The sequence below is a fragment of the Lolium perenne genome, chromosome 3 (assembly GCF_019359855.2).
Source record: "Lolium perenne isolate Kyuss_39 chromosome 3, Kyuss_2.0, whole genome shotgun sequence".
Lineage (NCBI taxonomy): Eukaryota > Viridiplantae > Streptophyta > Magnoliopsida > Poales > Poaceae > Lolium > Lolium perenne.
This window is the reverse complement of record NC_067246.2, coordinates 245078397-245093443: the sequence shown is the minus strand read 5'-3', so window position 1 is coordinate 245093443 and position 15047 is coordinate 245078397.

Below are 15047 nucleotides of genomic sequence, written 5' to 3'. Positions count from 1 at the left end.
TAGTATTCGAAGCAAAAGAGAGCATCCAGAGGCAAATTCAAAACACATTTAAGTCTAACATGCTTCCTATGCATAGGAATCTTGTAAATAAACAAGTTCATAAAGAGCAAAGTAACAAGCATAGGAAGATAAAACAAGTGTAGCTTGAAAAATTTCAGCACATAGAGAGGTGTTTTAGTAACATGAAAATTTCCACAACCATATTTTCCTCTCTCATAATAACTTTCAGTAGTAACATGAGCAAACTCAACAATATAACTATCACTTAAAATATTCTTATCATGGTTCATGTGCATAGAAGTATCATTAATTTTGGCATAAGAAGAGTCATTCTCATTAATAGTAATTGGAGCAAGATTATTATCAAGAATTTGAACATGGTAAACAAGTTGCATATTAAGGGAATTATTTTTGGTAATCCAATCATGACTATGACAAGTTTAATAAGGATAGTTATAACTTATATCATAGCATTCTTTATAATAATCATCAAAGATCGGAGGCACAGTGTCATCATAAGAAATAGAATAGTTATCCTTCACAGTCGGTTTATCTATGACCATACCATCATTGTTATTAGAAGGAGATGTATCAAACACATAATGATCAGTAGCAAAAGGATTTTCAAACACCTCTTCCCCAAGCTTAGAGCTTTCTATATCATTATGGGAGGAAGCATGGATAGCACTGACACTATGGCAATTATTATCATCATTATTTTTAGAATTAGTTTCCCAGAGATTTGCAATATCAAAAGTGGTGTGCTCATTCAAATCATGATTGCTAATGTATGTAAAGGGCATAGGAAGATCATCGTATTCAGATTCATTATCACAATAATCATTAGGAGCAACATACTTACGGAGTTACGGTTACCTAGCGTTATCTCATTCACGCGGGGATACGCCGTTACCTCTTTCTTTTTATTCCCCTTCTTCTTCTTCTTCGTTCCCTTCTTCTTCTTCTTCTTCTCTTCCTTCTCCTCGTTCCCTTCTTTAGGAGGAAGAGGCTTGAAGGGTGGCTTGTCCGCATAACCTGATTTACTTTTAGAAACAATAGAAGAAACTTGGGAGGATTCCTCCTTTTCATTAATTAGTTCAAAACACATGGCGGTCCTATCATATTTTGGCAAGGTGTCGTCTTCTAAAATATTTTGTATGTAAGTATTTGTATGGCTATTATCAATGCAATAAGAAAAACACCCATGTAGGACATCATCAATATCAAGATCACTCATATGTAACAAAGAGATTTTTCTTGACAGTTCTTCACACCCCAAAAATAAAGTAAGTTCATCATGCTGATTAGGAGTAATTTCATCATCACAATACAAATTTGCAGCACTCATTGGGTTCAAATTATCATCGGAAGAGCATTGAAAATTAAAATGGCCCGCTTCATGGCAAACTTCACAAATAAAAGGATAGAGGGCACAAACTTTTTTACCAAGATCATCTAGAGCCCTAAACCACTTTCTAGTTTTTTCATTAATATGATGGATGCAATATTCATCTTTGACTTGATTAATTCCACAAGGTCTATGCATTCCACAAAAATTAACATGTTTATAAGAAATAGCGTTCTTAGGAGTTTGAACATGCTTATTGCAATAATTAACAACAATTTGATTCTTCATGCAAGCCTCTTTAAAAGGTTCATGATACTTATCAAAATTCTTCTTAGGCAATTCAAAATGAGAAGCAAAGGATTTATAAAGATTTGCAGCAACTTGAGAGTCAAGACCATAAGTAGCACTCATATTTTGAAATTTATCGGTATCCATAAAAGCTTCAATGCATTCATAATCATAATTTATACCTGACTCTTTACCTTCATTGTTCTCCCATCCTTCAGCGTTCTCCTCAATCCGATCAAGAAGATCCCACCTAGCTTCAACCTCCTTGCTTGTGAAAGATCCCTCCGAACACGCGTCCAGATAGTCCTTGTGTTGTCCTGAAAGCCTTGCATAAAAATTGTTAACAATAACATTACGGGGAAGCTCATGAATGGGACATTTGAGCATTAGTGATTTCAATCTCCCCCACGCTTGAGAAATACTCTCTCCATCACGAGGATAAAAGTTATAAATATAATTCCTATCAATATGCACTTCATGTGGAGGATAAAATTTAGAATAAAAGAGAGATGCAATTTCCTCCCAACCAAGAGAATGTCTATTCTCCAACAATTTATACCAATGCGCCGCTTTACCAGACAGCGAAACAGAGAATAGCTTCTTCCTCACTTCATCCATAGAGATACCTGCACACTTGAATAACCCGCATAATTCGTGCAAAAACAGTAAATGATCCCTAGGATGGACAGTTCCATCCCCTTTATAGTGGTTGTCCATAACACGTTCAATAATTTTCATAGGTATTTTATACGGAATACTTTCAGCAGGTGGATTTAAAATATCAGAAGCATCATTAGAGTTATTGCATATGGGAGATAAAGTATTATCAGAGCAAAATATTTCTTCCAAAGTTGAGGAGCAAAAAAGATTATTCTTATATAAACTAGCTTCCCCAAGCTTAGACTTATCCATAGTATTAGTAGTAATTGCATTCATACTAATAACATCACTACTAGCATGCAAATAAGGTTCCATAGGTTTTTTAATTTTCGCATCAAACAATTCTAAATCAGGAAAAAGATTAAAAAGCTCACCAATTTTTTTGTTGTTTTCCATTATGCCTAACTAGTATAAACAAGAAACAAAAAGATGCAATTGCAGGATCTAAAGGAAATAGCTTCGAGTACTTACGGCGCCGGGAAATAGCTTAGTAGCCGAGATCCAGAGTGTGAGTACCTTTTACCTTTCCTCCCCGGCAACGGCGCCAGAAAAAGAGCTTGATGTCTACGTTCCCCCTCCTTTCCTGTAGACAGTGTTGGGCCTCCAAGAGCAGAGGTTTGTAGAACAGCAGCAAGTTTTCCCTTAAGTGGATCACCCAAGGTTTATCGAACTCAGGGAGGAAGAGGTCAAAGATATCCCTCTCATGCAACCCTGCAACCACAAAGCAAGAAGTCTCTTGTGTCCCCAACACACCTAATAGGTGCACTAGTTCGGCGAAGAGATAGTGAAATACAGGTGGTATGAATAAGTATGAGCAGTAGCAACGGTGCCAGAAAATAGCTTGCTGGCGTGTAGTGGTAGTATTGCAGCAGTAGTAACGCAGTAAAACAGTAAACAAGCAGTAGTAACGCAGCAGTAGTAAACAAGTAGCGATAGCAGTATTTAGGAACAAGGCCTAGGGATTACACTTTCACTAGTGGACACTCTCAACATTGATCACATAACAGAATAGATAAATGCATACTCTACACTTTTGTTGGATGATGAACACATTGCGTAGGATTACACGAACCCTCAATGCCAGAGTTAACAAGCTCCACAATAATGCTCATATTTTAGTAACCTTTAGTGTAAGATAGATCAAAAGACTAAACCAAGTACTAGCATAGCATGCACACTGTCACCTTCATGCATATGTAGGAGGAATAGATCACATCAATATTATCATAGCAATAGTTAACTTCGCAATCTACAAGAGATCATGATCATAGCATAAACCAAGTACTAACACGGTGCACACACTGTCACCTTTACACACGTGCAGGAGGAATAGAACTACTTTAATAACTTTGCTAGAGTAGCACATAGATAGTAGTGATACAAAACTCATATGAATCTCAATCATGTAAAGCAGCTCATGAGATCATTGTATTGAAGTACATAGGAGAGAGATTAACCACATAGCTACCGGTACAGCCCCGAGCCTCGATGGAGAACTACTCCCTCCTCATGGGAGCAGCAGCGGTGATGAAGATGGCGGTGGAGATGGCAGCGGTGTCGATGGAGAAGCCTTCCGGGGGCACTTCCCCGCTCCGGCAGTGTGCCGGAACAGAGACTCCTGTCCCCCAGATCTTGGCGTCGCGATGGCGGCGGCTCTGGAAGGTTTCTGTGGTTTTCGTCAATCGTATCAGGGTTTTCGATCCAGGGGCATTATATAGGCGAAGAGGCGGCGCAGGAGGGTCGAAGGGGCGACGACACCATAGGGCGGCGCGGCCAGGGCCTGGGCCACGCCGGCCTAGGGTCTGGGGGCCCAGTGCCCCCCCCTCTGGTCCTTCCCGGGTGTTCTGGATGCTTCCGGTGAAAATAGGAACTTGGGTGTTGATTTCGTCCGATTCCGAGAATATTTCGTTACTAGGATTTCTAAAACCAAAAACAGCAGAAAACAGGAACTGGCACTTCGGCATCTTGTTAATAGGTTAGTTCCAGAAAATGCACGAATATGACATAAAGTGTGCATAAAACATGTAGATAACATCAATAATGTGGCATGGAACATAAGAAATTATCGATACGTCGGTGACGTATCACTCTGCATCACAACCTTTTTAAAAGGTGGTGAGTTCTTGCAGAAGAGGACCACTGGAGCTAGTGGGAGGAATTTGAAGGGGGATCCATCATCATTGACAGGCTCTGGGCCATCTTGTTGCTGCAAAGAAACAGAGCAGGGTTATAAAGCATCACTGGAAACTATCGCAAGTAAATTTGCGAGCAAGTGGTACCTGTTCTACAGAAGTATCAGCTTCAGCGTCAAGTTGTTTCAGCAACGGTCCTAGGGCTCTCCTGAAGGCATGGGTTTTCCACATTGTCCACCAGATCTCAAAGTCATCAGTAGAAGAGATGAAGGATAGATTGTGAGGGATTGGGATGACTAGAGCATCAAAAAAGGAGTAACATCTTTGACTAGTGATAACATCAGGCAAGTCAGCCCTGCTCTCAGTTAGATGATGGAGAAAGAGGTGAGGAGACACCTGCCCAAGACCGAATTGCCGGCCTACTACAACCGGCTGGTAAGATTCATAACCAGGTTTTATGATCCTGTTTGAGGTGCTCATGCCAACTGGGAGGAAGCAGGGACGGATCATGATGGAATATAACTGCCGAGTGCTGTCGTCATCGGCAAAGCTGTCTAACCTGAAGGAGACTGGGTTTTCAAAATTTCCAGACTCCTGATAAGGAAAGAAGAGAGGGTCATCCAGGCCTTGGTAAAAAGTTCTGAACCATCCTGATGCTTCCTTAGGGTTCAGTTTGCTGCCTGGAAGACTGTACAAGGCTTGGCCGTAGCTGGTACAGCGGATTGGCTTCCCGTTGGTGTTTGGAAAGGTGCAGGTAGCCAAAGGTGGAAAGTTAGCGATGTGGTTCTGGAAGTACAGTTGAGCCCATAACTGAATAAACCACCAGGGGCCTCCCGTTTTAACTGTCTTTTGAGAGAATAGTTTGACAGACATCAGTTGGAGGTATCGGTAGACTTCTCCCAGAAACAGCTTGCCAATGCCAAGTTGGGTGCCTTTGGCAAGTTCATAGGCCAAAGAGAGATAGTTCTTGGTGGGAGCGAGGGAAGGACCACAGAATATGAAATGCTCCAACCAGAAGTTCAAGAAAGCCGTGTGTTCTTTCTCGGTTACAGGGCCTTTGGTTTTCATGTGGCGTCTAAGATAGGCACCCCAGTTAGTGCATTCTTCCTTAGAGGAGAGTTTGAATGGCACCTTTGGCAGCATGAAAGCAGAGGGGCTGGGGGATGAAATGTCTAGGCCAGTAATCATGGCCACGTCCAGCAAGGTTGGCGTCATGGGGCCATGGCCAAACATGAAGCAGTTTAGCGCGTCAGACCAAAAGTAGCCGATGGTTTTCAGGAGATTTTCATGTTTCTCAAGGGGAGACAGTGACAAAGACAGAGCATCGGCTATTCCTGTGGTTTCCCATTTGGCTTGGTGAGTGTTGGCTACTCTATTGTACCAAGAAACCCAGTCCTCAGGAGGGTTAGGCCAGGCTCGTAAGCAGTCGGCCCAGGAGGTTAGATCCAGGTTTTGGTTCACGAAGGGAATCCTATTGGCCTCGTGGGAAATCAAATTGGATGGATTTTCGGTGGAACGGGGACCAAGGCAAAGGGAATTTGGAAGAGAAGGATGCGGCAGTAGGATGTCTGAAACTTAAAATTAATGATGAGACCAGGCATTAATTCAGGAGTTTTGCCGTTAAATCTAACATTACGCTCAGGTGACTTGGGGCGGTTAAGGATTACCTTCAGGCAAGAGACCGTGGCGTTGGCGCTGGATGATTCCACCATTGGGTTCACTGCGGAGTTTGGATTTGCGTGTCCAAGATCTAGGGTTCGCGCGACTACGGTCTGGACCTGTTTGATTGGAAATTTGGGGATCTGAATTTGAGCAAGGTTTGCAGGTTACAGTTTGAGGGGGTGACTAAATTGACCTATCTCGTAATTTATCGTGAGGGACCGATGCGTTGCCATCGGCTCATCGAGCATTGACCAAGTTGACAATCGGCAAAGTCAGTATGAGGGGAAATCGGCTAAATTGGCATAAAGGAAATCGGCAAAATCAAATTAAAGAAAATTCTTCATTGATAACGGGATTTCTTACATAAAGAGCTGATTGCTCTCAAAAGGAAGTACCAGGGGATACATTGCCCCATCTACTACTACTGATCCTATGCTAAGGGTCCTATCTATGGGCCGTCGCTGCCCTCGTCGTCGCCGTCGTCGCCGCTGTCGGTGCTACTCCCGGCTGGCTCGTCGTCGCTGCTGCCGCGGCCGCCGGCAGGGCCCTCGTTGTCCTCGTCCTCCTCGTCAGCATCGTCGTCGCTGTCGAAGTCGCTGAGGTTCCCCGGCCAGGGGCAGAAGCGCTTGGCCGGCGGCTCATCGGAGGAGGTGTCATCCTCCTCCTCCTCCTCCTCGGAGGAGGTGAAGTCGTCCCAGGAGAAGCGATCGTCATCGCTCTCCTCCTCCGTTTCCCCGTCGGCGAGGAAGCGGAGGTCACTTTCCCCGTCTGTCGAGGACTTGTCGTCCTCAGACCAGACGGAGAAGTCGTGACTGGACTCGTCCCCGTCTTCTATGGCGCGGCGAATGTGGGCCTCGTCGGCCTCCTCCGGGTCCCACTCCGGTGTCGGCTCGCGGGAGGGAGAGGATTGAGAGGAAAGACCCGACGAGGCAGAGGAGGAAGAAGACATGGTGGCAGAGGAGGGCTTTTGGAGTGCTAATGCGAAGAGGATGAAGAAGTGAACTGCAGGATGCGGTTAAAATAGAGGCGATATAGTGGACATGATTCAATGCTGCAGCGGTTCCCGAGGATGTGGTGCCAAAACCGTCAAATCATGCGGAGAAGTTGAGAAGGCAAGGTATCATGATGAAGGGATACCGTGGCGGTTCTGTTCTGCCCCGATTTGACACGACGAAGAAAAGGAAAAACAGAGTGGTTTTGGAATTACTATTGCCAAAACCAGGGGGGCATGTGTTATCGCCAGAATTTGACCGCATTGGAGTTGGGCCGAGATGAAGATGGGCTTGGAAGATTTATATCTAAGAGGAGTTTCTGAATCGGCCTTGGGGCTAGAATTTGGGCCAGCGTGCCCGTGTATCTGTATATTATTAGATCGTATTTAGAATTAGAAGACAGAGTCTAGCTCGTACACGGTTGGGTTTATGCCCACGTTAGACAGTCTACGGACTATAAATATGTATCTAGGGTTATTGAGAAAGGAGGACAATCACGTTCACAACAAACACAAACCAGGCGCATCGCCACCCCTTATTTCGAGGGTTTCTTCCGGGTAAGCATCATGCTGCCTAGATCGCATCTTGCGATCTAGGCAGTACACGTTTATTCGATTACCTTGTGTTACTCGTGCTGAAGCGTTGTTGATGGCGAGTAGCACTATTTATCGTAGATGTCTTGGGGCTTGCATTGATGCTTTTCTTATGCATATTTTCTTAGCAATGCCGTCCCTCGATATCTAGCTGGGTGTAAGGGCAGCACCTTGCTTGTTCGTTACTTAGTAGATCTGATCTGTTATAGTTGCTCCTTGTTCCAAGGATTAGTTTAATATCTGCATGATTAGGCCTTATGCTGGGGTTGGACGATCCGGTAGTGCGTGAGGTGTTGTTTCACCGTTCCTATAAGGGATGTTCCGGGAATTGACTTAACGTTGGTTTTTAGGCCTCTTTTAGGGATAGTTTCCATCATCTTTCGTATCTGCTAGGCCCAACTACGCGTAGGATGTTCCGATTATGCGGTGAAAACCCTAAACTGTCGTAGATTGGTTTAGCTTTGTTTTGATCAAGCAGGATCCCCATGTCATCGTAAATCCAACGTGAATCATGGGGCGATCGGCTCCTTGAGCCGATCCACAGGGCAACCTGAGAGCCGATCGGGCTCGTATTTAATGTTTACGTGTCTACCATGCAGGAGACTAGTTGAAGCAACCCAACACCTTCCTGATCAGGTATAGGTCAGGTGGCACGCCCTTGCAACCGCCAGGACGTGTGCTGGAACTTTGCGGGATGACGCGAGGCGCCAAGGTCCACTAAGCGGTCTTGGGAGTCTCCCGGCTCTTCGTGTTGCTTAACCACTGCTCGCCGGTGAGTTTTGGCAGGCAACAGTAAGTTATGCCGCGCTGAAGACGAAGCATTTGTGTCGTTGCCAGGTGGGCCCGTGCGAGGAGCGTTCGGACGACTGTTGCGTCCGTGCAGACGCAAACGTGCCGCATATTTATGCCACGTTTGCGTCTCGGCCGATGGGTCAGACACTATGCGTCGAACCGCTGGAACGAGGTGTAGACGCATTTTTGGTCCACGCGATCGCAAACGAACGACTTCGTCGACGCATTTTTGGTCCACGCGATCGCAAACGAACGACTTCGTCCCGTTGAAGATGCCCTAAAGATAACGATGATGTCATGTGACAATGTACTTGGCAGCTCCACCAGGATAGAGCAACTCATCGGTGTATAATGCATGATCCAATCCATGCTAGCATCCTGGCACGAAGACATAAAAACCTACAAATATTTTAACATAATAATCTATAAGATTACTAGTTCAATCGCCCTCGTCATGGCTGTGATAAGCTAATAATATACGGACCCGGGCCATTACTGCTACACAAACAATTTGACGTTGCAAGGTTAGATATTGAGTAAATGGAGGGGGTTTTCTGAAAAATATTAAAGAGTGGGCAGGTGCCTTTTTCCAGCGGGGCAACTCCATGGGTCAACCTCACAGCGATTTTGTATGAAAATGCACCTCAAATACAAGTTGTTGTACCACTAGAAAACATGTTGCAAGTTTTTGTATGATCCAAGTTATTGTATGAGCAGTGCAATTACCTCTTTCCTAAAACTTCGCGGACGAGGCTGCTGAACAGCGAACGGTGAGGGATGCCCTTCAGACGCTTGTTGCCGGTGTAGTAGCTACTGGAGGCGTCCGGCAGGGTCGATGGCGTGTAGCTATATATGCAAGACGCTGCTTTTGTAGGAGATGCTGCCACCGTTGGTGCTTGTGCTCGTGGTAATTGAAATATTTGAAAATTGTACTTCTGAGTTTTACAAATATTCATAATTTTTTCCCATGAATACATACACATGTTTTGAATACTCGTTCGAGTTTTTGGTATAAATTGCGTTTTATTTTGAGATACAGAAATGAATAAATTTGTGGCTTTGTATAAGGTTCGAAAACTCATTTTTTTAAGAAAATTTTCTTTTAGGTATATCTTAAAATAAAACATATTTTCCTCTAAAATTTCTACCCTATCTTCAGGATTTTTATATGTATGTGATTATTTAATTTCAGATTTTTTAAATCCTAGAAATATACACTACTTAAAAAACCCCAATCAGTGGCGCATGTTTTTTTACATTCTGTGGCGCATATCCCATGCGCTACAGAAGTCACGTCACAAAAAAATTATGTGGCGCATATTGATATGCCACATGAAATTCTCAAACTTATGTGGCATATTGCAATATGCACAACAAAATTCTGCATTAAATTCTGTGGCGCATACTACAATATGCGCTAGAGAATTTTGTACCAGATTCTGTTGGTGCATTATCTGTACCAGATTCTGTGGCGCATATGATCATTTTACATGATTTTCTAAATTCAATCCTGATCTAGTACAAATACAAATATATATATATAAGGTTTTATACAAGAAATATAAAGAAATACATGGAAAAGCTGCAAACAACAATACAGATAATACATTTCACATAATATATGCAAAAAGACATGATACAATCACAAATGTTCATCATCACATCACTTAGAGCCAAATTATTACACAAGTGTTCATCTCACATTATTACAACCGTGAAGTGGTCACCGCCTAGACTAAGATAGAATAGAGTACAACCACGGTACCACTAAGCAAGAGCGGGAACAAGATCTTAAGCCGGTTCTTCTTTCACACGTGTCTCCTTCACTTGGCTATCGCCTCCTCTCTAGCCGCATATCTCTTGTAGTTGTTGCTGCTGAATTTGTCCACTTGTTAGTGATAGTCCTGTCACTTCTCGTAGACACCTATAACCTGACCCTTGTACACAACGTACGTGCTGTTCCGAACCATGTCGGCCTCCGCGTCTACCTTGTATCTAACCACTTGGCATTCGCTCATCCGAACGACCACGGTTTCCTGCGCAGCATACATATAGAGCAAAAGAGAGTATGTTAGAACCACACACCATGCACACAAACTTACACATGCATGCATGGTCGCTGGAAATTTTTGGCATGACCTATCCTAAAAATAGGTCATATGGCTAGTGCAAAAATTTGCCGAAATGGAAATGAATCAATATTTCGGCAAACATCCATGCACCACGTTGGCGCAAGCAACACTAAAAAGCTTCTTCGCAAGCAAACATTCAAGCACAACACAAAGCTCAACGTAGAAACATCGTCTCGTCATCGACCACCGCCCGCGCGCGACAAATTTCACCTACAAATCATCCATACACACCGCACCGATAATCATCGGCCACACAAAACAAGCATCCAACTACTCGCCCTCACAAATTTATCAACCAAATATACCAACCATAGTGGACCAAGAGGGTGGGGTGTTGGAGAGAAAATAGTGCAGTAAGAGTGGTGGCTTAGTACCTCTACAAGTTGGAGTGGCTTCCCCTCACAAATATATCAACCAAAATAGGTTTAGCTATCAACAATGGGGAAAGTATGAGCAAAATGAAGTGGGAGGGAGGAGGCAGACTAGCTGGTTGGAGGAGACAAGAATGAAAAGGGTGGTGGTAGGTAGGAGGGTGATGAAAACTTTCAAGATCTATTTCGCACATTCTGTGGCGCATGTAGCAATATGCGCTACAAAAAGTTGAATTTATGTGGCACATATTTGTATCGGGTTTAATTGCTAGTTTTTTCTCTAATTACCTGAATATTTTCTTCTTAATTAATGGAAAAATCAAGATTCTGCCTTTGTTTAAAAAATAATGCATTAACATGTGTTCTCCATGGGCCGGTTTGGCGGATATGGATTTGTCGGGATTTTTCCTACCAATGCCTTCTCCTATTTCTTTGACCTTGGGACCGATAGGAAGAAGAAAAAAAAGCAAGGATGAGTGGAACGAAGGAGACTAGACTAGCGTTAGGAAGGACAAAGGGGGCCATGGGAATATTTTTTTATTACAACTAACAATATGTGGTTCTTTTGTTAACTTTATCGGCATTGTCAAAGACGTTCATATTATTTCTTGAACAGAGAGAGAGAGATATCAAGCACAAGACTTCAATGTCCACCTTACACAAACTTATAGCTTTGATTTTGCCAAACATCCATCTCAAAACATGACAAAAGATGTATTATGTTTTTATACAAAAAATGCATTCACAACCATCTGAATAGCACCCGGTGACAGGACTGATGGCGCAGTTTGGGCACGGTGTACGCTCAAACTGTGCCTCGCACGCCGACGCGCAATTTTCCCAAGTACACTTAGCCAGTGGAATATAATAAACATCGCATGCACCTTCCGCATCTGAAAAATTGAAATCTCTCACCATGAAAAAAGTATACTATGGAAAAATATCAACACAACATAGCTATAGATTTGCCAAAATACAAAATGTGCATACACGATGAACAAGTAGGTGTGGGTACCAGATGAAAGCATGATGAATGCGGCAACTAGAAGCACCATCGGAATTGTGAACCTCCTCACCATCTTAGTTAGATCTGGTGTTGATTAACAGGAAATTTTGTAATGGTTGGTTACCTTACCTATGGATGGTGGAAGAGATCAGCCTTTATAGGGCGTGTGACATAAATGCTCATTATTACTTTAATATTTTAGAAGATATCAGAAAACTTAATGACATCAATGGAAAATATTTCCCTAATCAATGGAAAATATTGCCCTAATCAATGGAAATAATATTCTAAGATTCAAGCAGAAGATTTTTGATAATTATTCCAACTAACCAATGCTAGTAAATTTAATTTAATATCCCAAGATAATCAAAAATCAATGGAAACTCAAAAAAGTTTACAAATAATAATTAGCCTGAGATTATTGGGATCAACCATATCATGGCATATTAAAGGACTCGCAATTGATCAACTGATTGATGCGGCACCTAGTGAAGCCTTGTTCGATTAGTAGCCGTGTTGCGCCTTGTTCGGTGGCTCCTCTATGATCTCCGCGAATGCAGAGAAAATTGTCCCAACTATTGGAAGCGCAACGTGCACATATGCACTATGGATGCAACCATCTGAAGATGGTTCTGAAGATGGTTGCACGCGATATATTCAGCCATGCTGGCTGGCAGTCTACTAGACGAAGTTCATGATGTCTAGGCACCTAGTTTTTTTTTTGTGTTCCGCTAGTTGATTTTCATGGTAATGATTTATGATGTTTGAGATGTACACTTATAATCTTGTACTCTAAAATCATGCAATAAAAGGATATTTATTGATGCAAAGGTCAGGGTTATGCTTTCCTTTTCGGAAAAATAAATTCCAGGCCTACGCCATGTTCTGGTCCCAGCCAAGATATGCCAAGAGGACAAAAGTCAACTCCGAAGCCCACTGGACCAAGCCCAACCCAAACCTGGATGTATCCAGCGTACTTGGTGGGAGATGTCCCTATGTAATTTGAAGTCATGTGTATTTGTGGTTGTATCCATGATCTCAAGCTATTTGAGGTATTGGCACTAGAGATGATCGTTACATCTATCAACGCATTTGCTATGAATTAATTGTCTTGAAAGTCACTGAATATAACATGGACATGTATTTATCTCCTGCAATGCACTACATATGTTATACTGGACACTTCGAGAAATGGTTTATCCTCATCCAGAAGTTTGGAAAAGGCTGGCTACTTCGATTCTGACCTCGAGGTATGTGTCGTTGCCTAGCCGATCAAACCTGGCGATCATGGAACCGTAAGCCACCGCATTCTGATTCGGCATGTGTAGTCAAACACCTTTGATCGTCTCCTCCAACCCTCTGTTCTTGGCGTACATATCCACCATGACACTCCCGACGAATATGTCCAAAGTTCGAACTGACCTTCATCACACAACCGTGCAACATCCTGTGAAGATACTCGGAGCTCTCGAGCTCTTGAGCAGCCTTCACGATCCCACTAAAAGCAAAGGTATCCAGCTTCAAACCCGACCAGTGCATCCACACGAGCACGTGCACCACCACCTCAGGCCATCCCATCCGCATGTACGCCGATGACAGCAGGTTCCACAATGCCTCACTCCACTTTTCGGCCCGGTTGAACATCAGTCTCGCCTCATTGATCCGTCCCGTACGCGCCCGCTGGCCACGACCAGCCCGTGAGCCGTGTTGGAATATAATGACCGATCTTCTCTGCCAGATCAAACTTTTGGTTGTGATTCTAGTGCTACAATTTTATTATCTTCGTTTAATAATGAACTAGCAGGGTGGCCCGTGCATATTGCACGGCTAGACTTCTTTCACTTTTCTGTGATAAAACTGATTTCCAATCTGTTTGTCTTTACCGAATGCTTATTGTTTTGTATTTTTTACGTATTGTAAAATCCAAAGTGCAATGTTGTTTAAAAATGTTAATATTCATATTCACTAAAATCCAAGGTAATATATGAGTATGTATGTACTCAATCTTCTACGTTCTTTACTAACTTTTTGGTTTTAGTTTCATAGAGTAGAAAATATAATTCGGTTGAGAGTGACAATCATATGTGTCAATAGCTTACTCCTATATGAGATAAGGTATGGCACACAGCTTAATTTGACCTTAATGATTTTGGATCCAGTTGGCATAAGACTACTTCAGTGTCATCATATTTTGAATAAAAATATATTATAAACAGCAATATTTCAGTTGCGATTGGGAACCTTTTTGATCTATAAGATGGCATAGTAATATAGTTTCTTCTACTACTTTTCATCCGTACACACTTTATTCTTCACCAGAATTTTACCATCACAACTAACATATACTTACCTGCTAAAATAATCGGTCATCTATAATATCATCTCTACTGCTAGACTCAAAATTGATCTAGCTTTAGCGACACTAAACACCCATGGAGCCGGTGCCGATATTACTTCTCTCTCGATCCGTTCGGTATGTTGACCTCGTCGGAGCGCATTAGCTGCATTGATCTGGAGCGCGGGGTTTGTCTGGCTCGTACTGTGTCGCCGTCGTGCCGTCGCTCCGCACAGGTACATGTACGTATTGAACTGCTTACCTGCTTGGATGCTGCCGGAGCATATTCCCCTTCCATGAAAATCATACAGGCAATGGATTCGTATCCGTGTGTCCCTCCCGTTGTATGTGCGCGTCATCCAGGCCGGAGTTTCCCTTTATTCGAATCAGACAAAGAATCATGTTCAGTATGCGTCTAATTTATGAATTGCTAAGAGATTCATCAGGCCATCTAGATATAGTATGCTAATGAATCCAATTATATATTAGCTGAGATATTTTGATTGTAGAATCCAGCCTGTATACTCTGTTTTGGAACTCCAAGAGATCAAGCAGCAGGCCATCCAGTACATCATATGGATAATAATAATGAATTTTATCTGCCTTTGCTTCTCGTCTGATTGATATCAAAATTTCCGTAGAACTTGCACCCCGGAGCCTTGCGTTCTTCGGCAGTTCGGTGGCGCGAGATTGAGGACCAGGCTTGTTGCAGACTCCATGCAGGATCTTCATAGGG